Source organism: Carassius carassius, chromosome 21 (assembly GCF_963082965.1).
Source record: "Carassius carassius chromosome 21, fCarCar2.1, whole genome shotgun sequence".
In the NCBI taxonomy this organism is placed as follows: domain Eukaryota; kingdom Metazoa; phylum Chordata; class Actinopteri; order Cypriniformes; family Cyprinidae; genus Carassius; species Carassius carassius.
In genome coordinates, this window is record NC_081775.1 from 10,001 (window position 1) to 32,987 (window position 22,987).

Genomic DNA, 22,987 nt, shown 5'->3' on the forward strand with positions numbered 1-22,987 from the left:
GTCCAACCCCCACAAAAACACTAAGTCCAACCATATGACTAAGTCCAAAATTCCCAAAAAACACTAAGTCCAACCATATGACTAAGTCCAAAATTCCCAAAAAACACTAAGTCCCACCCCATTTAACCCACCCCCACCCCGCAACCGACCCTTACTCAAGTAAGGGTGCAGTACCATATCTCGGCCCCTGGTGGAGCTAGAGCGACGAAACCAAGTGCAATCGACTGGGCGTCCTCGAATTAGTATACACACCAAATTTCAGACCTCTATGTGCAAAACTACAGGGGGTGCAATACCATATCTCAGCACCTGGTGGCGCTAGAGCTACCAAACTAAGTGCAAACGATCGGGCGCCCTCTAAATAGTATATATACCGAATTTCAGCCCCCTAGGACCTACAGAAACGAAGTGCACCCCACCCTATAGGGGGGTGCAATTTCGCATTTTACCCTATATACCTAACCCTAACTAACCCTAACCCTAACTCTAACCTAACCTAACCCTAACTAACCCTAACTCTAACCCTAACTCTAACCCTAACCCTAACCCTAACCCTAACCCTAACCTAACCTAACCCTAATCTAACCCTAACCCTAACCCTAACTCTAACCCTAACCCTAACCCTAACTCTAACCTAACCTAACCCTAACTCTAACTCTAACTCTAACCCTAACTCTAACCCTAACCCTAACCCTAACCTAACCTAACCCTAAGTCCAACCATTGACTAAGTCCAAAATTCCCTAAAAACACTAAGTCCAACCCCCACAAAAACACTAAGTGCAACCATATGACTAAGTCCAAAATTCCCAAAAAAGACTAAGTCCAACCATATGACTAAGTCCAAAATTCCCAAAAAACACTAAGTCCAACCCACCCAAAAACACTAAGTCCCACCCATACATTCGAAAATCAAGTAAGTGATCAACTCCATATCTCGGCACCTGGTGGCGCTAGACCGACGAAACCAAGTGCAATCGACTGGGGAGGGCCCAAGGAGTATAATAAACCACGTTTCAGCTCTCTAGCAGATACGGATCACAAGATATGGGGGGTCGATCAATTCAAAGGTGATCAATCTTCGCATTTATCCCTATAACCTAACCCTAACCCTAACCCTAACATAACCCTAACCCTAACCCTAACCCTAACCCTAGCACAGCGAAACTCAACCCTAACCCTAGCACTGCGAAACTCAAGTAAGGGTGCAGTACCATATCTCGGCCCCTGGTGGAGCTAGAGCGACGAAACCAAGTCCAATCGACTGGGCGTCCTCTAATTAGTATGCACACCAAATTTCAGACCTCTAGGTGCAAAACAAAAGGGGGTGCAATACCATATCTCATAGCTACCGAACTAAGTGCAAACGATCGGGCGCCCTCTAAATAGTATATATACCGAATTTCAGCCCCCTAGGACCTATAGAAACGAAGCGCAGCCCACCCTATAGGGGGGTGCAATTTCGCGTTTTACCCTATATACATTCCATTCCATTCCATTCCATTCCCCTAACCATTTCTGGGACCTTTGGGTCCTGGATCTTGGATTTTTCATTCCCCTAACCTAACCCTACTTTACCAAACCTAACCCTATATTTTATTATTTTATAATTATATATATCTCTCTCTATGGCATAACCATTTTCTTTTTTGGGCCTGGGTTGTCCTTTAGTGGTCAGCAGAAAGTGGGCCAGTGCACAACCATTTCTGGGACCTTTGGGTCCTGGATCTTGGATTTTTCATTCCCCTAACCCTAACAATGAATATACTCTGAAGCCCTTACAAAATCTATCCATGTGTGTCTCCCCACCAGGAGGTGCCCTCTGTTTATCTGGTCTAAACCCTCTTCTGAAAACACCAGACCATCTAGCCACTGCCACTCCTTGTAGTAACCTGAACCCCGTTCCTAAGGTTATCAGTGTCTGTTTGGTTGGTCTACCATCTCACTTAACTTGGGCTCCGTTGGCCTTTCCTAGTCTCCTCAGGGAAAGCATCGGTAGAAATTTTTAAGACACATTATCAATAGCATACCCCAGGATCAATAGGTGTTTCGGTTCTTTAAACGCTAGACACCCTCCCCCAAGGTGACCCGCCTAGGGCGATCAGACCTCGGCGTCTCAGTCATTTGGCTAATGCGACCTTCACCGGATCCACAATGCCACTGTTGCGATCCCGATAACTCTTGATCACCTGCTTTTATATTACAACCACCCCCAGCTGTCTGAGCACCCTTTACAAATCAAGGCAAGAAAATCTTGAACTGGACTCTTCCACTAGCCCTAACCCCCTCTATATCCTCCCTCCTCTCCCCTGGTGCAACCCATGTACTAAGCAAACTGTGTTTTGCCCCATAGAAGACTGGGCTCCAATTAAGGCATGTTAGCCCCAGGCCACCTGCCCTGCGTGCTGTCCAAGTGGACCCAGGGAGGCTGGATACTCACCGTGCAAGTGACCCTTTGTTAACACCGCAAGGTATCCGGGTCACCTTAAAAAGCCCAACCCCAAACCCTCCCGTCAGGTCGAGATAGTGAGACTGGCGGATGCACATTTCTGCACACCAAGCTTCTACCAGTCCACCCCTCTTCAAAGTTCATGCATTTTATAACTGAACAGACATCATCCTTACCAGGATAACCGTCAGATGTCACAAACTTTTGCCTGAAAGTCACTTGTAACTTTCATGCACCTCATACCTTGTTCTAGTCAACTCGTCCATGGTGACCATAGAAACACTTTAGAAAACAATTGAAAACACAACCCTGCAATAATTTGGACATCAACCTGGGTGTCTCTGTCCAAAGTCTATCACTCTACCACTGAGCCAACCAGCCCTACAGAAATCTGTCTCCTTAATTAAGTGAGGGCTATATCCTGCCCCTCATTCTATATTATTCCAGGCTACTTCCCGCCTACCATTCCATGAGGGTTAGGATAGGAGTTTGGATTAAGGCCATATTTCCTGCCTTTCATTCTATGAGAGTTAGGATTAGATTGTGGGTCGGTTCAAGGCTATTTCCTGCCCTTCAATCTATGAGGGTTAGGTTTAGGGTTAGATAGGGTTAGGGTTAGGTTTAGGTTTAAGTTTAGATTTGACACACTGTTTTCCTAATTAATGTTGTTCAGTTGCTTTGATGCAATAGTTTTTGTTTAAAACACTATGTAAATAAAGGTGACTTGACTTGTCTTGGATGCAGTAAATAATTGGCCAGCACTAGTTTGTATACTGTGATGGGGTGAAGAATCACACGACCGGGTGGATTTTTATTAAACAGTAGGTGGGGGAAACAACCAACATGAGGGGTTTCTAGGTGCTCAGTCTCTTTCACTCTCTCTCTCTGTCTGTGTGTTTGTGAGACACACACAGTGCTGTGTGGGTCCGTGAAGTCCGTGCATAGTGGGAGCTGGCGGTCACACACTGCTGTCTGTGGGAAAATAAAAAAGGTTGTGGTTAGCCGAGTCTTTAGAGACATATCTCACCTCTCTGTCCGTCTGTGAGGCTTATGTAGCCAGAGCTTGATGGGGCGCAGGTGTGGCCACTAAGCCCGTGACGAGCAGGTGCAGGTGTGACTGCTCCGTTGCCAGGGCAACACTGACGAGAGCTTGGGTCACGTGTCATGACTCACAATACTTAAAAGAAATGTCAGAACTTTCAGTTTTCTTATTTCAAAATAATTCATTATTATTACACTTGATGTTTAACTACCTTTTGCCAGCAGCCATATCACCTTGCACCCATTAATTTGTCTCCTCTCCACCACTAAGCGTCTGGTGGGCATTCTGGCGCAATATGGCTACCATCGCATCATCCAGGTTGATGCTGGACATTGGTGGTGGTTGAAGAGTTTATCCCCCTTTCATGTAAAAGTGCTCTGAGTACCCAGAAAAGTGCTATATAAATGTAACAAATTATTATTATTATTATTACCTTATTCCTTGTGTCAGGTGAAAGCATGATTAGACTTAATGTAACACCTACCAATTCTTACCTTTTGCATATACACTTCGTGCATAATTACAAGGCATGTTAATTTTCTGATCATATTTTTTCCCCCAAGTATATTTTACTAATTCCAAACCACTTAAATCTATTAATTCTGTATTTAATTTTTTTATAAGTGATATATAATCATTTTTGGCTCATTTTATCTGTAAAAGAAAATCTGCCTAACAATAATGCACACCTGAATCTAAGGCATTTTTCACTTCCAAGTTCCAGTCTCCTCCTTTTATAATATGTAATTTATAAATGTTCACTAACCTTACTCAAGTCAAGTCAAGTCACCTTTATTTATATAGCGCTTTAAACAAAATATATTGCGTCAAAGCAACTGAACAACATTCATTAGGTTAACAGTGTGTCAATATTGCAAAATGATAGTTAAAGGCAGTTCATCATTGAATTAAGTGATGTCATCTCTGTTCAGTTAAATAGTGTCTGTGCATTTATTTGCAATCAAGTCAACGATATCGCTGTAGATGAAGTGATCCCAACTAAGCAAGCCAGAGGCGACAGTGGCAAGGAACCGAAACTCCATCGGTGACAGAATGGAGAAAAAAACCTTGGGATAAACCAGGCTCAGTTGGGGGCCAGTTCTCCTCTGACCAGACGAAACCAGTAGTTCAATTCCAGGCTGCAGCAAAGTCAGATTGTGCAGAAGAATCATCTGTTTCCTGTGGTCTTGTCCTGGTGCCTCTCTGAGACAATGTCTTTACAGGGGATCTGTATCTGGGGCTCTAGTTGTCCTGGTCTCCGCTGTCTTTCATGGATGTAGAGGTCCTTTCTAGGTGCTGATCCACCATCTGGTCTGGATACGTACTGGATCCGGGTGACTGCAGTGACCCTCTGATCTGGATACAGACTGGATCTGGTGGCTACGGTAACCTCGGAATAAGAGAGAAACAGGCAAATATTACCGTAGATGCCATTCTTCTAATGATGTAGCAAATACATAGGGTGTTATGTGAAGTGTTCCCGGTTCCGGTTTACCTAATTAATGCAGCCTAAAAATCCTTTAACAGATTTGGATATTAAAAGCATATTAGTATGTTATGTGTAAGCCAGGTTAAAGAGATGGGTCTTTAATCTAGATTTAAACTGCAAGAGTGTGTCTGCCTCCCGTACAATGTTAGGTAGGTTATTCCAGAGTTTAGGCGCCAAATAGGAAAAGGATCTGCCACCCGCAGTTGATTTTGATATTCTAGGTATTATCAAATTGCCTGAGTTTTGAGAACGTAGCGGTCGTAGAGGATTATAATGTAAAAGGAGCTCATTCAAATACTGAGGTGCTAAACCATTCAGGGCTTTATAAGTAATAAGCAATATTTTAAAATCTATACAATGTTTGATTGGGAGCCAGTGCAGTGTTGACAGGACTGGGCTAATATGGTCATACTTCCTGGTTCTAGTAAGAACTCTTGCTGCTGCATTTTGGACTAGCTGTAGTTTGTTTACTAAGCGTGCAGAACAACCACCCAATAAAGCATTACAATAATCTAACCTTGAGGTCATAAATGCATGGATTAAGATTTCTGCATTTGACATTGAGAGCATAGGCCGTAATTTAAATATATTTTTGAGATGGAAAAATGCAGTTTTACAAATGCTAGAAACGTGGCTTTCTAAGGAAAGATTGCGATCAAATAGCACACCTAGGTTCCTAACTGATGATGAAGAATTGACAGAGCAACCATCAAGTCTAAGACAGTGTTCTAGGTTATTACAAGCAGAGTTTTTAGGTCCTATAATTAACACCTCTGTTTTTTCAGAATTTAGTAGTAAGAAATTACTCGTCATCCAGTTTTTTATATCGACTATGCATTCCATTAGTTTTTCAAATTGGTGTGTTTCACCGGGACGTGAAGAAATATAGAGCTGAGTATCATCTGCATAACAGTGAAAGCTAACACCATGTTTCCTGATGATATCCCCCAAGGGTAACATATAAAGCGTGAAGAGTAGCGGCCCTAGTACTGAGCCTTAAGGTACTCCTTACTGCACTTGTGATCGATATGATACATCTTCATTCACTGCTACGAACTGATGGTGGTCATATAAGTACGATTTAAACCATGCTAATGCACTTCCATTAATGCCAACAAAGTGTTCAAGTCTATGCAAAAGAATGTTGTGGTCAATTGTGTCAAACGCAGCACTAAGATCCAATAAAACTAAAAGAGAAATACACCCACGATCAGATGATAAGAGTAGATTATTTGTAACTCTAAGGAGAGCAGTCTCAGTACTATGATACAGTCTAAATCCTGACTGGAAATTTTTCTCTAAGAAGGAATATAATTGTGAGGATACCACTTTTTCTAGTATCTTGGACAGAAAAGGGAGATTCTAGATTGGTCTATAATTAACTAGTTCTTTGGGGTCAAGTTGTGGTTTTTTGATGAGAGGCTTAATAACAGCCAGTTTGAATGTTTTGGGGACATATCCTAATGACAATGAGGAATTAATAATAATCAGAAGAGTATCTATGACTTCAGGAAGCACCTCTTTTAGGAGCTTAGATGGTATAGGGTCTAACATACATGTTGTTGGTTTAGATGATTTAACAAGTTTATACAATTCTTCCTCTCCTATAGTAGAGAATGAGTGGAACTGTTCCTCAGGGGGTCTACAGTATAGTGCACTGTCTGATGTGATACTGTAGGTGGCGGCTGAATGGTTGCAATTTTATCTCTAATAGTATCGATTTTAGAAGTAAAGTAGTTCATAAAGTCATTACTGCTGTGGTGTTGGGAAATGTCAACACTTGTTGAGGCTTTATTTTTCGTTAATTTAGCCACTGTATTGAATAAATACCTGGGGTTATGTTTGTTGTCTTCTAAAAGAGAAGAAAAGTAATCGGATCTAGCAGTTTTTAATGCTTTTAGGATAGGTTACTTTCCCGCCAAGCAAAACGAAATACCTCTAGCTTTGTTTTCCTCCAGCTGCGCTCCATTTTTCGGGCTGCTCTCTTTAGGGTGCAAGTATGCTCATTATACCATGGTGTCAAACTGTTTTGCTCAACCTTCCTTAAGCATAGAGGAGCAACTGTATTTAAAGTGCTATAAAAGAGAGAGTCCATAGTTTCTGTTACATCATCAAGTTGTTCTGATGTTTTGGATATGCTAAGGAATTTGGATACATCAGGAAGATAACTTAAAAAGCAGTCTTTTGTGGTAGGAGTGATGGTTCTTCCATACTTGTAACAAGAAGTAGAATTTACAATTTTGGCTATATGAAGTTTGCACAAAACTAAATAATGATCTGAAATATCATCACTTGGCTGCATAATTTCAACACTATCAACATCAATTCCATGTGACAGTATTAAATCTAGAGTATGATTTCGACAATGAGTAGGTACTGAAACGTGTTGTCTAACCCCAATAGAGTTCAGAATGTCTATAAATGCTGATCCCAATGCATCTTTTTCATTATCAACATGGATATTAAAATCACCAACTATTAAAACTTTATCTGCAGCCAGAACTAACTCGGATGTAAAATCACCAAACTCTTTAAAAAAGTCTGTATGGTGCCCTGGTGGCCTATATACAGTAGCCAGTACAAACATAACAGGGGATTTATCATTAACATTTGTTTCTCTGTATAATGTTATATGAAGCACCATTACTTCAAACGATTTATACTTGAAGCCTGCCCTCTGAGAAATCCTGAAAACGTTGTAATAAATTGAAGCAAACACCTCCCCCTTTGCCTTTTAGACGTGGGTCATGTTTATAACAGTAATCTTGGGGGGTAGACTCATTTAAATAATGTAATTATCAGGTTTTAGCCAGATTTCTGTCAAACAGAGCATGTCTAGATTATGATCAGTGAACATATTATTTACAAAAAGTGCTTTCGTAGAAAGGGACCTGATGTTCAATAAGCGAAGCGTTATCATTTGTTTATCTGTATTGCATCTGTTTTTTTTTATTTGTTGAACCTCAATTAAATAGTTAAGCTTAAATTGGTTTGGAAGTTTTTTGTATTTTCTAGTTCGGGGAACAGACACCGTCTTTATAGTGTGAGATCTAGGTGAAAGAGTCTCTATGTGCTGAGAATTAACTGTCTTCTGTGACGTGAGGTGGCTAGCAGATGGTCAGTTTAGCCAGTCTGTCTGCTTCCTGACATGGGCCCCAGTTAGTCAAGTACAAACTCTAAGACTATGTGCCATATTTCTAGAGAGAAGATAGTTAAATAGTTAAAATCTAAAATAAAAAAAACTTGATTTGAACATATTCTTAAAAATTGTAACTATTTCATGTCCATTTTTCCGTTAAATGTTTTTTTTTTTTTAGAAATATAAATTGCCTGTTTGGCTTGACCAACAATAAAATTAATTAATTGACACCTATATTTCTGTAGTTTACTGTATCTAAAACCCAATATAAAACATTGCTTTGTAAAAGAAACCCGATGAAAATAAAAAATCTGTGATCAAAAAGTGGAGAAAGTGTGTCAATTCATAAAACAATAAAAACTTGTTTCTCTTTGTAAACAAAAATGACAATTGTAATTTATATTGGGATAAATTTTTGTTTTTGTTTGTTTTGTTTTTTACAGCTATGGCACTGTGCAAAATTCTCCATTGGAGATCAACTGCCTTTTTGTCAATGGTGGTTTGTACAGTACTCTCCACTCTGGTTTAATTTCCTCTATCATTCCAGAATAGTTTCTCCAAACTGTATCAGCTCTGTCTTTTAACATATTTTATTAATAAGCTTCACAATATATCTGTATAACACCTTTCCTTTAGCTGTGCAAAATCAACATTTCATTTTCTTTCCAACACAACAGAGGACTATTAAAAGTGGATTCTTCAAGATCAGGTATAATTTTGATGTCTGGAAAAAAAAATCATCAGCATCAATGGAAACAAGACCCATGTTATATTCTTCAAGTATGTTTATTTCCTCAGAGTTTAAAATCAAACTTAGTTTGAGTAGAAACATTCTAGCAAATCTTACTGATCTTATACCCAGATGTAAAGCAAGAGTCTCTGCATTTTTTAGTCCAGGTCTTGCTTTGTCAACGATATCTTTCAATTGTGTCATTTTTTTTTGTTGACACCTAAGTCTTTATGCCCTGGAATGTAATTTCCTGACTATCAAAAATTACTGCCCCCCCCCCCCCCCAAAGAGATGTAGCTGACTCAGTCCATTGATGTTTAAAAAGTCTCCACACTTTAAAGAGACTTTTATAAAAGTTATATCTAAAAAAAAGTAAAATCCATTAAGAAAAGCACAGCAAGAAGTCCCATTCCATTGACTCCACACAAAATGCTTTTTGCTAATGGCTTCTACACTAGATTTTGGGCGTCCCATGAATAATTGTTGAATAAACTGTAACCGATAACTCGCTCCTCTGCTGACAAGATTGAACAAACCTTGACCTCCTTCATCTCTTTGCAGGAAAGGAACACATTGAGGAGTCCAGTGTAAATTGTCCCAAAAATGTATTAACTATTTCACCTTGAAGTTTTGGTAAAAGTCCAAAAAGTGAATCTACGCATGGAAGTTTATGCCATAGAGAGGACCCCACCAAGTTATTAATTATTAGTATGTGACCACTATACGACAGTTGGGGAAGTAACCGTTTCCATTTCTGGAGAGGTCCTTTAATTTTTTCTAGCATGCAATCCCAGTTGTTTTGAACAAAGTCTTCATTAACTAAAAAAACTCCAAGGTATTTTAGACAACATTTCTTCCAAATTAAGTTTTCAGGTAAAATGGGAGGTCCTTCATTCTAATCACCCATTAAAATGGCTTCACTCTTTGTCCAGTTGACTTTTGCAGAAGAAATATTTTAAAATCATTAACAATTGTCTCCAATTTTGTAACATCATAAAAACAGTTATATCATCAGCATAAGCAGAAAGCTGCAAAGAAACATATACCACAGCGTGGTATATTAAAACCATTCAACTTTGTTCTTAATTTATGAAGTAGGGGTTCAATGGCCAGTGAGTATATTTAGAATGTTCAATGTTTATTTAGAAAACGGTTAGCCAGGCAGAGTTCAGACAACAGCACCAAGGATATCAGAGACAAACAGAATCAAGGTCGGATACCAGGCTTTAATCAGGGCGGGCAGCAGACAGTAGGCAGGTCAGAGACAAAGCAAAGGGTCAGTAGGGCAGGCGGCAGAGAATCGGTAGAGTAAGAGCAGTCAAAGATAATACACAGGTCAACAGTTCAGAATAAACGTTCAGAAATGCTAGACAGGCTAAACAAGACTTTGTTTTGACAGCATGTTTGCATATTTCACTATGCTCAGTAAGTTCTTTTCCTTGATCAGAGCGCAATGAGTGAATAATACTTTTCCATTTGTGTAATACTTTGAAAACGCGAGCGAATTAACGCACCTTGTGCTTTCACACCTAATAAGTCTGCAAGCATTTATTTTTTAGATTCACTGTTTTTAAAACAAGTACTATCACCTGTAGTGGCTGTTGTGCAGAAAAGTTCTACTATTTGATTTTCTAACTTTTTCATTGACTGGGCCATTTCGTTTGAAACATTGAAAGTATATTCTTGACACAGCTGTTTAATGTGGACTTTACCACAATCCAACCACTGTTGTAAGGAAGAGTAAAAATGTTTTTGTTCTTTAAATTTCTTCCAAAATACTTTAAAATGTCAATATTATCTTTTAAAAGTGATGTATGTTAAATGCCAATAAGCACTCTTTTATAGACACAGAATTAATAAAAAAATTCTCAATAACTGAACATTGATCAGAAAAACTGACTGGAATTATTTTACATTCTCTAACAAGATTTGCTTGAAAATTAAACACATAAAGCCTACCCAGTCTTGCCAGAGAAATAAAATTATCTCTATGTGCCCAAGTATATTGAAAGTGAAAAAAAAGTGAAAGTGACATACATACAGGCAAGTATGGTGAACCATACTCAAAACAAGTGCTCTGCATGTAACCCATCTAAAGTGCACACACACAGCAGTGAACACACACACACTCCGTGAACACACACCAGGAGCAGTGGGCAGCCATTTATGCTGCGGCACCCGGGGAACAGTTGGGGGTTCAGTGCCTTGCTCTAGGGCACCTCAGTCGTGTTATTGCCGGCCCGAGACTTGAACCCACAACCCTAGGGTTAGGAGTAAAATTCTCTAACCACTAAAAAAATTATTTCAACTCCCTTTGTAGGAGCATAAATATAAAAATAAAACAATTTCAAATTTGGCTTTCATTTAAAAAAAATGTCCTTTAACTATTTCTTCTATTTCACAAGAAATTGGTAAAAATTGCCTTGATAACAAAATAGCCACACCTCCGCTGTTAGAAACTAAATGACCATCCCATTATTTTTTCCAGTTTATCTAATTTTTTGAATCACTATCTGATTCCTGAAAAAAAATGACATCAAAGCGCTTTTGTTTTATAAATTCAAACAAAACCATTCTATTCTGATTGTCTCTAGCACCATTTAAATTGAGAGTTCCAATTTTAAAATCTCTCATAATAAATTATTTTTTTTAAAACAAAAATGAGTTACACCATTTCTTGTTGTTCATCTTTAAGGATTTTCTTCTTGAGTTTGCACACAATTTTCCTGAGACGATAAACTTCTTTATCAACAAATGCACCTTCTTTCATTAAGATCTTAGCATTATTAATGAAAGTTAATCGATCAGGGAAGTAATCTTCAACCTGAACTCTAGGTAGGTCTTTAGTTTCTTTTAAAAATGTGCAGTCAGAGGTATTTGAGTCTGTAAAATAAGCATCATTATCCTAGTCTAAACTTTCAGTTTAACTTTTGTCTTTTTTTTTACTTATTTAATTTCCTTGCTGTGGCTTTTTTTTCTTTTTGTGGGAACTTTGAAAATAGACTCTGTTTCTATATCCAGTTTAATAACAGCTTCACTGACCAATACATAATTGGTTGCCATGTTTATCTGTACTTACAATAATGTCGCTGTTTTTATCAACAGACTAAAAAAATCATAAGATCAGGTACAGAAAGAGAACCTGCCATAATCTCAGCCATAGTAGGTTTATTCACAACTAACCCATCAGAAACTGACTGAACGGCAACAGAAGCCCCAACATCCTCTGCAACAGATACAACTCTAGACCAGTGTTAATCTTGGCAGGCATTTTTGATTTAGTCTTAGTCTTATTTTTGAGATGAAAATTATTAATAGTCTTAGTCACATTTTAGTAATTCGAGTCTTTGATAGTTTTAGTCGACGAAAAGTCATTGCATTTTTGTCAACTTTTAGTCATTACTTTTAGTCAATAGTTTTAGCCAAACTGTTTTATATGTAGTTTTCAAATTCAAATAATCATTCATTCTTCTCTCTTTAAACCAAATCAATTAAGCTTATGATAAATATGAATCAAGGACTGAATTTGGAAAATTTGGGGGTGAACTATCCCTTTAACAGAAGTGAAAAAGGATATATATACATATACATATATATATATATATATATATATAAATATATATATATATATATATATATATTTTTTTTTAAGAAGCACAATTAGACAAATACAATAGAGATACAAATTAAACTTTTTTCAAATACTGTAGGTTTCACTTAACATGTATAAATTTATTAAACATCTTTTGTTGGTTAACATTAATGACAGATAGGTATTTAATTTGGAATGCTGTCCTTTTCAGATGGAAGGCATTCATGTAGAGCTGTAGTCAAGTCCAGCTTTGTCCAAGTCCAACTCCAGGACTAGTCGAGACCGAGTCAAGACCGAGTCCAAAGAGGTTCGAGTCCAAGTCAAGTCCAAGTCCAAAAGTTTCGAGTCCAAGTCAAGACCGAGTCCAAATGAGAGAAAAAAGGATCCTCTTTAAGACCACATACTTAACTACTGATAATGTATGTGATGCAGTCATGTTCAAATGATCACTAAATGTTTGTCATGACATCTCTCTGCTTGCATGATAAATATTATTTTAGAATTAATAATTATTTAAGTTTAATACAACATACTTGTTCAGTGATAACTACGAAAAAAAAGATAAAAAGTCATAATGGTCTTATCAAGTAACTGTACGACGTTGCGTCCGAATGCAGATACGAAACATTTTGTTATTGTTACAGATACAAATACAAATACTGGCTGTTACATGAAAATTTAAATATGTAATGTCATAATTATAAAGGTTTTCAAATTTACATATGTAATTCTTGCATAAGGCTATATATTAATAAGCGTTTATTGATTAACAAAATATATATATTAAATGTGTTTTCATTTAAAATAGCATGAACCACAAGTAGTCGAGTAACTCAAGTATTTTTTAAATAAAAAAAATCGAGAAATCAGTAGTCTTGCAACCCCTATACTGTACAACATTAATTCGTATTTCTTTAAAGATTTTACTCCCTCTCTGTAAATGGTAAGTTTAAGGCTATCTAGGTGTAGAAGTAAATAAAACACATTCTAACATGTAGAAAATTAAGTTCGAAACATCTAAACTGTTCAGAAGCAGCAAGTTTGCCGCTGGTCATGAACATCCTTTCCCCTAACAAAATTGAAAGTTAAGCAAAGATGGAGAAACAGCTCAGCATAGCAGTACAAAGATAGCCATTTCTAAATGAATTTATTAGCAGAGCTACTGCAAGGGATGTTTAATGCTGGAAATCCATTTATTCTTTACTGAAACTTCTGCGTCTTCATGGAGAGCATGTCACGGTTGCCTAGCAGAGATCGCAGGCTGAAGAGTGCTTTGTAAAAAAAGGAGAAAGCGGCGCGCAATGTTTTCCACACGTTTTCAGTCGCGACATGCAAATGTGGTTTTGTTTTGAAGAAGAATTTGTTTTTTTTTGCTGGACTCGGTCGAGAACATTTGGCGAGTCCAATGACCAAGTCCGAGACAAGTCCAAGTGCAAACGCAACAAGTTTGAGACAAGTACGAGACGATAGAAAAATGTCTCGAGTCCAGACTCGAGTCCAAGACCAGACTCGAGTACTACAGCCCTACATTCATGACATACTGACACATGTTCAGTTTTCACCCAACTGTTCACCTCCACTTAATCCATAGCTGTATTTACGTGAGCTACTAAACACACGATAAACATTTGGACTGTTGTATGAGTATTTGAGCACTGAGAACTGATCGCGCGCTGTATATGAGAACTGAGGAAGTGGAGCGCGCGCGCAAGAGAGAACACTTCTGTCAGTGTGATTTCGCCTGTCCCGCCTTCAAAGCCCATCTTTCAAGTTGAAGATCCCTGTGAATGAACGTGTAGATAAATAGTGTAGGAATTCGTTTTGCGTGAAGAAATTAATCATAAATGTGCATTTAAAACGTTTTTTTTTAAAAAAGAAATTGTGAGTAAAATTACTTCCGCTGTCAAAAACTCTCTGATCGGAAATGACGCAACGGCCGGTAAATCTCATCTCTTCGTAATGGAGTCAGACAGTGAAGAGGTTGCAGTAGGGGTTAATGTCAACTCTTACGACGGGCCATTGCCGTATAATTATGAGCCGCCTAGGTGAAAGAGGGGTCAGGCAGAGTTAAGGGGAAGGGTAAATGGACAGAGGAGAGAGATAAAGTTGTGGTGTGAGGAGAATCGGTGGAGTGACCACAGGCTATAGCTAATTGTGGCTAACGTTGTCTCCATGTTTATCACATTGCAGTATCTTTAATAAATCATATTTAGCAATATTGCTGTCGACTTTGTTGTATTTCACAACATAAGCGGCCAGCTGGAATTCCGAACTTAGCCGGCTGTTAGGGTTAGGGTTATACTACTCCCCTCTTAGTATTTCCGACGGACATTATGTAAATGAGCTTGCATGTACTGCGGAGTACGTGTATGAAAGCAGTTAGTGTTCTGGTTAGGACGGGAATATGCTGTTCATGTAAATACAGTCATTGTTACAAAAACCTACTATATCTATAATAACGACAAACTGTCTTTTCTGTTACCACCTCTCAGACTGCGTAAACCCGGGGTGCTCAACACTACTCCTGGCGATCGACTGTCCTGCAAAGTTCAGCTTCAATTCTAATCAAACACCTGAAGCAACTAATTAAGGTCTTCAGACTCACTTAAAAATTAAAGGCAGGTGAGTTTGATTAGGATTGGAGCTAAACTTTGCAGGACAGTCGATCGCCAGGAGCAGGGTTGGGCACCCATGACCTAAACCCACACTGAGAACCAGGGTTTACGTCATATGACGCATTCTCTGGGAAAAGGCGTTTTTTTGGAGTGTAGCTTAGAATAGGTACACTTTTTTTTCTTAATTTCCGCCCGTGGGTGCTGTAAAACATATGTATTCTTATGTATGTCTTTTTAAATTAACATTTTCATACAAGATTCTGTATAAATTAAGTTATACAATTAAATTGAAAGAAGGCCTTTAAGTTAATCAACAATGAATTGTGACTCCAAGGAAAAACGGGACGTCTGGTCACCTCATCCCTACCCCTTTGGGTGCTGAGGTCATTGTTTCAGATCGCTAGTTTGCGTTTTATAAGTCTATCCATCCTCTGTGGCTGCCATACTGAGAATAGATATGCGAACGGCCCTTATCTGATCGCAGTCCAATGACAGGGATGCACATTTTGAAAGACAATAGCCTATAGGATGCATTTTGAATGTCCGGTGGTCCTCAAATAACATTATAGTCCAGTCTCGTCTAGTTAACAAAAACGCAGCATAAATTTTGTCATAATTTTGTCATAATTTCATCTAGGGATGCACGATCACGATTTTTCATGGTCGATTCCGATACCGATTTCCATTTTTATCTTCAAGCAAAAAAACAAGAAAGAAGGAAAGTATGCATAAACAAGATGTTTATTTGGTATTTAATAGGCCAAACTGGCTTTTGGCTATCGAAAACAAAAACTGTAACCATCTGAAATTAATGGCAGTAACTGCATAGTAAGTAGCCTACATTCAATACAAACATAGATGGTACAGACATCAGCATTTAGCTTTTGTTTTTGAATTAGGTTGAAACTACATAGAACTGGCCTTAAATGAAAAGATTAACTGTTACCATGTGAAATTAAAGGCAACAACTGCATAGTTCTACAATCCAAACAACACAATCAACACACATTCAATAAGATGTTTCTTTATCAGCATTCAGTATTTGTTTTAGTTTTTAAATTTGGTTTTAACTTTAAAAAAGGTCTTTACCAGTGAGACTAAATAAAAGTATGCTATATAAATAAATGATTCCAAAATGTTAAAATCAAATAATGTTGGTGCGAATAAAACAAAGATGAAAAGTGTTTCATGCAACCAATAAAAAAAAAAAAAAAAAAAAAAAAAATTAGGGTAATGATTCACATCTATATTTTTTTACTTGAGCCAATGAAAAATAAATAACTATGGTCTCAAGTTAAAAAATATAGATGTGAATCATTACCCTAAAATGTTTTAATTGGATGAATGAAAACTTTTTTCAGTGTGCTACAGCAGGTGATTTTTAAATCAAATTAAGTCGATGCAATTTTAAGGTAAAATAAAAATAATCATCCTATACAGAACTGACGTTTACTTCTGACTTGTCAAACATGTATGCAAGTTCTACTTTACACAACAAAAAAAAAAGCATTTCACTTTTGTCACAGTTTAGTCACGTGAGAAGTTGAGCTGAACATCCCTTCACTGTCTCCGCTTGTGCAGGTGCGGACAGGTACAGATACACTTGCGTAGCTTCAGTGAGCAGGAAAGACTCTTATTTGTTCGCCAGTACACCAATGGCTGTTCGCTTCCTACTATCTGTGCCTCAGACATGTAGCTCTGCACTTCCAGTGCCGAACGGCTGCCCATGTCCTACGCACAGATTTCGAAATACTTCCACACAAACAACATGATAGCGAATTATTACAATGTAGTATGTGCACGCGGGTGCACTTTTGGAAAAATCGGCCAAAAAAAGACCAAAAACTGGATGATTGCCGATCACGTATTTTAAGCAAAAACCGTCCGGTTCCGATTTATGGCCGGTCAACCGGTGCATCCCTAATTTCTTCATCAGAAATTATTTATAGCTTGTCAACGTCTCCATCTTAGTCACATAAAAAATGTTCGTTAACGAATATTTTTCGTCGTCGTCTTCGTTAAGGAAATTAACACTGCTCTAGACTGATAATTCTCAGAGGTTGTCTGTACAGTAGCATTTTCTTCCAACTTTTCAGGACAAGCACTTATCAAATGGCCATTTTTTCCACAACCAAAACATTTCATTATGCTTTCAGACATTGCATAAACTGTATAGTTAAAATCCTAGACTTTAACATTAATTGACAGGTTAAGCTCATCAGCATTGTTTTTCAGAATCATATAGACCTGCCTTCTGAAAATACACAACATTTTCAGCAGGGGTGGTTTACAGCCAAAAGCAATTTTCCTAATAGAAGAGACTATCTGGCCATAAAAAAGACATTTCTTTAGCAATACTTGCATAGGCAACAAAAGGAGGAACATTTGACAAAATAACCTTTCTGTAAGGGCTACTAAGAGGGAGTACAGGTGTAAGCATATCATAATGATGACTCCCATTTGAACAACTTCATTGGCTTTTTCAATTGAATTAAAAAATAAAACACGCGTTGTTCATCTTAGACACAGAAATAATGGAGTTGCAACCGACCACTAATTTCCAACCACTAAAGCATATTCCTCCACACTGCATTTACACAGAATTTTAATCCCACAACAAGTCAAGCCAAGTCACCTTTATTTATATAGCGCTTTAAACAAAATACATTGCGTCAAAGCAACTGAACAACATTTATTAGGAAAACAGTGTGTCAATAATGCAAAATGATAGTTAAAGGCAGTTCATTATTGAATTCAGTGATGTCATCTCTGTTCAGTTTAAATAGTGTCTGTGCATTTATTTGCAATCAAGTCAATGATATCGCTGTAGATGAAGTGACCCCAACTAAGCATGCCAGAGGCGACGGCGGCAAGGAACCGAAACTCCATCGGTGACAGAATGGAGAAAAAAACCTTGGGAGAAACCAGGCTCAGTGGGGGGCCAGTTCTCCTCTGGCCAGACGAAACAAGCAGTTTATTTCCAGGCTGCAGCAAAGTCAGATTGTGCAGAAGAATCATCTGTTTCCTGTGGTCTTGTCCTGGTGGTCGTCTGAGACGAGGTCTTTACAGGGGATCTGTATCTGGGGCTCTAGTTATCCTGGTCTCCGCTGTCTTTCAGGGCTGTAGAGGTCCTTTCTAGGTGCTGATCCACCATCTGGTCTGGATACGTACTGGATCCGGGTGACTGCAGTGACCCTCTGATCTGGATACAGACTGGATCTGGTGGCTACTGTGACCTCGGAATAAGAGAGAAACAGACAAATATTAGCGTAGATGCCATTCTTCTAATGATGTAGCAAGTACATAGGGTGTTATGGGAAGTGTTCCCGGTTCCGGTTTACCGGTTTCCGGCTAATATGGTCATACTTCCTGGTTCTAGTAAGAACTCTTGCTGCTGCATTTTGGACTAGCTGTAGTTTGTTTACTAAGCGTGCAGAACAACCACCCAATAAAGCATTACAATAATCTAACCTTGAGGTCATAAATGCATGTATTAACATTCCTGCATTTGACATTGAGAGCATAGGCCGTAATTTAGATATATTTTTGAGACAACACAGTGTTAGACCATCACTGCTTGTAACACCTGTGGTAGCCATGCTACCCGGCAGAGATGCGACGCGGGGAAGCAGACTCCCGTAACTTTCTCTAAAAAACAACAATACTTTTACAACAATTACCCACAATACACATAAACAAAACAAACAAACAAATAACAAACTACAGAAAAAGATTTAACTCAATTTCACCACACACACTGCACATGTGCACACAGCGAGTGAGAGAGAGAGAGAGAGACAGACAGATAGAGAGAGTGAGAGAGAGAGATTCATAAAGAGCTGCTGGACACTAATTGTTGTTGTAGGAGCTGGAGATGTATGTGTTATGAAGAAATTGCAAATAAGAAAAAAAACACTGAATTACAGTTAAAGTTACATTACAAAAAGGTATTAAATGCATGGTATTGTGGTTAATTTGCTTTAACTACAAATACAACCGTAAAACAGTTATCATGGTAAAAAAAAATATGGTAAGTGTTTTGGTCACTTGGCATTTCACATTAATTGCAAAAGCCACACATTCGTTGAGTAGCATTCGCAACAGATTTGTAAAGAAAATGTCAAACTGCACTTACTTACACATTAATTGCAGAGAATCGGAACAGTACCTTAAAAAACAAACCATAAAATAAAATAGTTTACATACACACCTGGACAATTATGCTCGGTGAACTGTTTGGTCACTCCTCCTTTTTTTGAGTGGTAATGATAGTAACGGCAGTCAAAGGTCATTTGATGATGACACACCCAACAAATGAGACTGTTATAATAAGGCCGCTAGAGGGAGCTTGATTTTAAAACGTAATAATAGGCTGTATTACGCTGCTTGCACAAACAACCTATGTGGTCATTTTTAAGAGGAGGACAGTCTCAACATTACAGTTATTCTAAATAAAAGATCTGTGGGGTGATTCATCAATCCTATAGTTACACAACTGAATCCAATGATAACTGCCTTTAACTATCATTTTTGCATTATTGACACTGTTTTCCTAATGAATGTTATTCAGTTGCTTTGACGCAATGTATTTTGTTTAAAGCGCTATATAAATAAAGGTGACATGAGAGGAAAATCAAGTCCACGAAACTGAGAGAAAACATTTGGGAATAAAGTTCCACAATGACACTGGGTTCTTTCTAAACTGTTTAAGCCAATTGATCTTACACTTACATTTAGTCATTTAGCAGGTGCTTTTATCCAAAGCAACTTACAAATGAGGACAATGGAAGCTATCAAATGCAATAAAACAAATGCTATAACACGTCTCAGTTAGCTTAATGCAGTATACGTAGCAGGTGCTTTTAAATAATATAATTTAAATAAGAAAACAGAATAGAAAAAGAATAGATCTACCTAGTGTTAGAGGCCTTTTTTGTATTGTATAATAATTTAAAAGAAAAGAAAGAAAAAGATAGAATATATGAAGATTAGAATTTGAATTAAATTTTAAGAATTTAAATAGGATAGTGAGTGCTATTATAGTTCAATTTTAATTCTATTTCTAATCTTGAAAGTGTAACTTAAATTACTGTGCTCCAAAAAATTAAGTCTCCCTTTATCATGTTCATTTCAACAGATTTTCAATATATCTGGAACAGACTGAGCGACATAAGCTTTGAAAGGCATTCAGTACCATACCTCTCAAAGATAGATCTGTGTAAACACTGGTTATATCTTTTTCTGTTTTATCAATAAGGGGTTGGTAATTAAGATTACATCTTTCTTCCTGATCTCTTAGTTATTATTAGCACACCTAGATAAAAAAAAAAAAAAAATTCTTTCACTGGGATATTATGGACAAAGGAATCATTACAGTCTTTAATGGCAAAAAGTTCACACTGTTTATTATACAGAGAAAAAGGTTTACATTAAATTATTAAAGAGACAGGCATAAAAGAGAAAACATTGTATGCACTTTTATCTTTTTACACATTCCTTTCCAACATTTAACTAAATAAGGACAGAAAAAAGAAAAATAACCACAGCAACAACAGAGTAACCACCACCCCAAACCCCCACATCCCGCCACCCAGGAGGATTAGAAAATATCTACGGTCTCTACAAGCAATTATACGTAAAAAAAAATAAAAATAAAAAACTTAATTGAGAATAGTATGAAATTATGCATATCAACATATACCTACACATACACCGGTTTACGAGGAAAAAAAAAAGATTGCTCACCCACTATATTTTTAGTCAGAATCCAGTGAGGATGCAGAATCATAAAGATTTAAAATAAGGTTCCAAGTTTTATAAACACACACACACACACACACACACACACACACACACACACACACATATATATATATATATATATATATATATATATATAAATAAATTAGCTTTTTGCAAATAAAAATAAAGACTTGCCAAAAAAAAAAAAAGAAGAGACCAACATTCCAACCCTGAACGCACATTTTCAAAGGAGAATAACTGGCTGTAGCATTATTTTACAGATAAACAAGTATGTTGATTTAGTATGTTTCTTAAATATTTGTAGACATATTCTGGTATTTTTATGGTTTAGTAGAGTAAAAAAATTACTTGCATAACCTTTTATTAAAAATTCCTCTCCATAAATATAGATAAGGCAAGGCAAGTTTATTTAAATAGCATATTTCATACACAATGGTAATTCAAAGTGCTTAACATAAAAGACATTAAAATAATCATGAAGAAAAATAAGAAAAAAAGCAATCTTAAAACTTTGGAAATTATTTAAAAATTGACTTTTTCAAATGAATTTAAAACAGTTGTTTCTATATATATATATATATATATATATAGAGAGAGAGAGAGAGAGAGAGAGAGAGAGTTTGTCTTTCAGAGAACACTGTAAACATCTAATTTTCTTAAAAATGTAATTGATCATAAAGTGATAATACACAATGTAAATGTTTCAAACTCACAAAATGACACCATGAAGACATGCATGTCAAGTGTGCAATATCATCTATAAAACTCCATCAGCAGTTAAAGAGGTGAGCCCTTGTGCATGATGGAGAAGGACAGCCTTATCTGCAAGTAGTCCTGTAAGACAGAAATTAAAATTGTTGGTTTATACATTACTTTTTTTTCAGACTATAAAAGCAGCCTGTGTAAACATGCTGTATAATAAAAAAAATAATTAATCTATTATTAAAAGCAAGTCATTAATATCACTTAATAGCATTAAAAAGGTAACTTGCTCCCACCTACATGGGATTGAGTTGAATTTTTATCTTATAATTTCAGTTACTTAAATCATTTAATATTTCTGTATTCAAAATTTCATATTTAAAACATTACTCCAGAGGTGGCACAGAAGAACACAAAAGTGGCTTTTATGTACATTTTCAGATGTTTAATGATGCTCAGATGTGCTATTAAATTCAAAATAAATTATAGTTAATTTAGAGTGCAATTACATTTATAAATTAATGTGGAGATTAATGTTTTTAACAGACAATTAATATTAAAATTATTAAATAACTGAAATTTTAAGCTAAAAATTAAACTAAATTCTCCAGCAGGTGGTGGCAAGTCACTGATTTTATCAATATTGTCATGTGACGACACTTTAGCACACTACTCTGAAACATTTGTTGCTTATTGTATATGGTTTCACACACTATACTTTAAAAAAAATTGTAAGGAGTTTACACAGTGTACTGGGCCGTAAGCAAGTATGCCCTTTCAAACACAGCCAGTGAGAGAGAGAGCGAGAGAGAGAGCAGGGAGAAAACAATGACCAGGCATACACAATACAAATTATGTCACAGGACATTAAATGATTATTGTCAACATTATTGTTGTTTTGCAGTAGCTGGAGACAAGGTCAACAGAGACAAACAGAAGGAGCATCATAGAGGACAGAAATGGTGGAGCTCAAGGTAAGATGAGGAAAAAGCACATTTCATGTGTTATTTAATACATCTGTTTGAAATCTTTCATTCACATTAGATTTCGTATTTTTACATGTTGAAGTTGTTTTCTTTTTTTCTGTTTTGGGTACTATTAACTATTTTCCCCATAGCAAAGACAAACAACCATTTGTTGGTTAAAATATACTAATCCAACCAAACTATCATATCATTTACCTGTAAGAATTCTGGGTGGGAAATATTCTAAATGTAACAAATAAAGTCACTTTTCTGTAACAGTTTTGGGTGGGATAAATTACAAGTATACCAATTAAATGACTTTTGAGGAAAGTCTGTGTGTTCAGTGACCAAATAGCTGTCTTGTTTATAGGTGGGTTTAGTTTCAAATCATCCAGTCCAATTCAAATGACCAAAAGGGCAGGGCATGCACAGTTCCACAAAGGTGTGAATAGGGCCTTTCTCACCGCTTTAGTTCCAGAACTAAATGTACAATGAACTATTG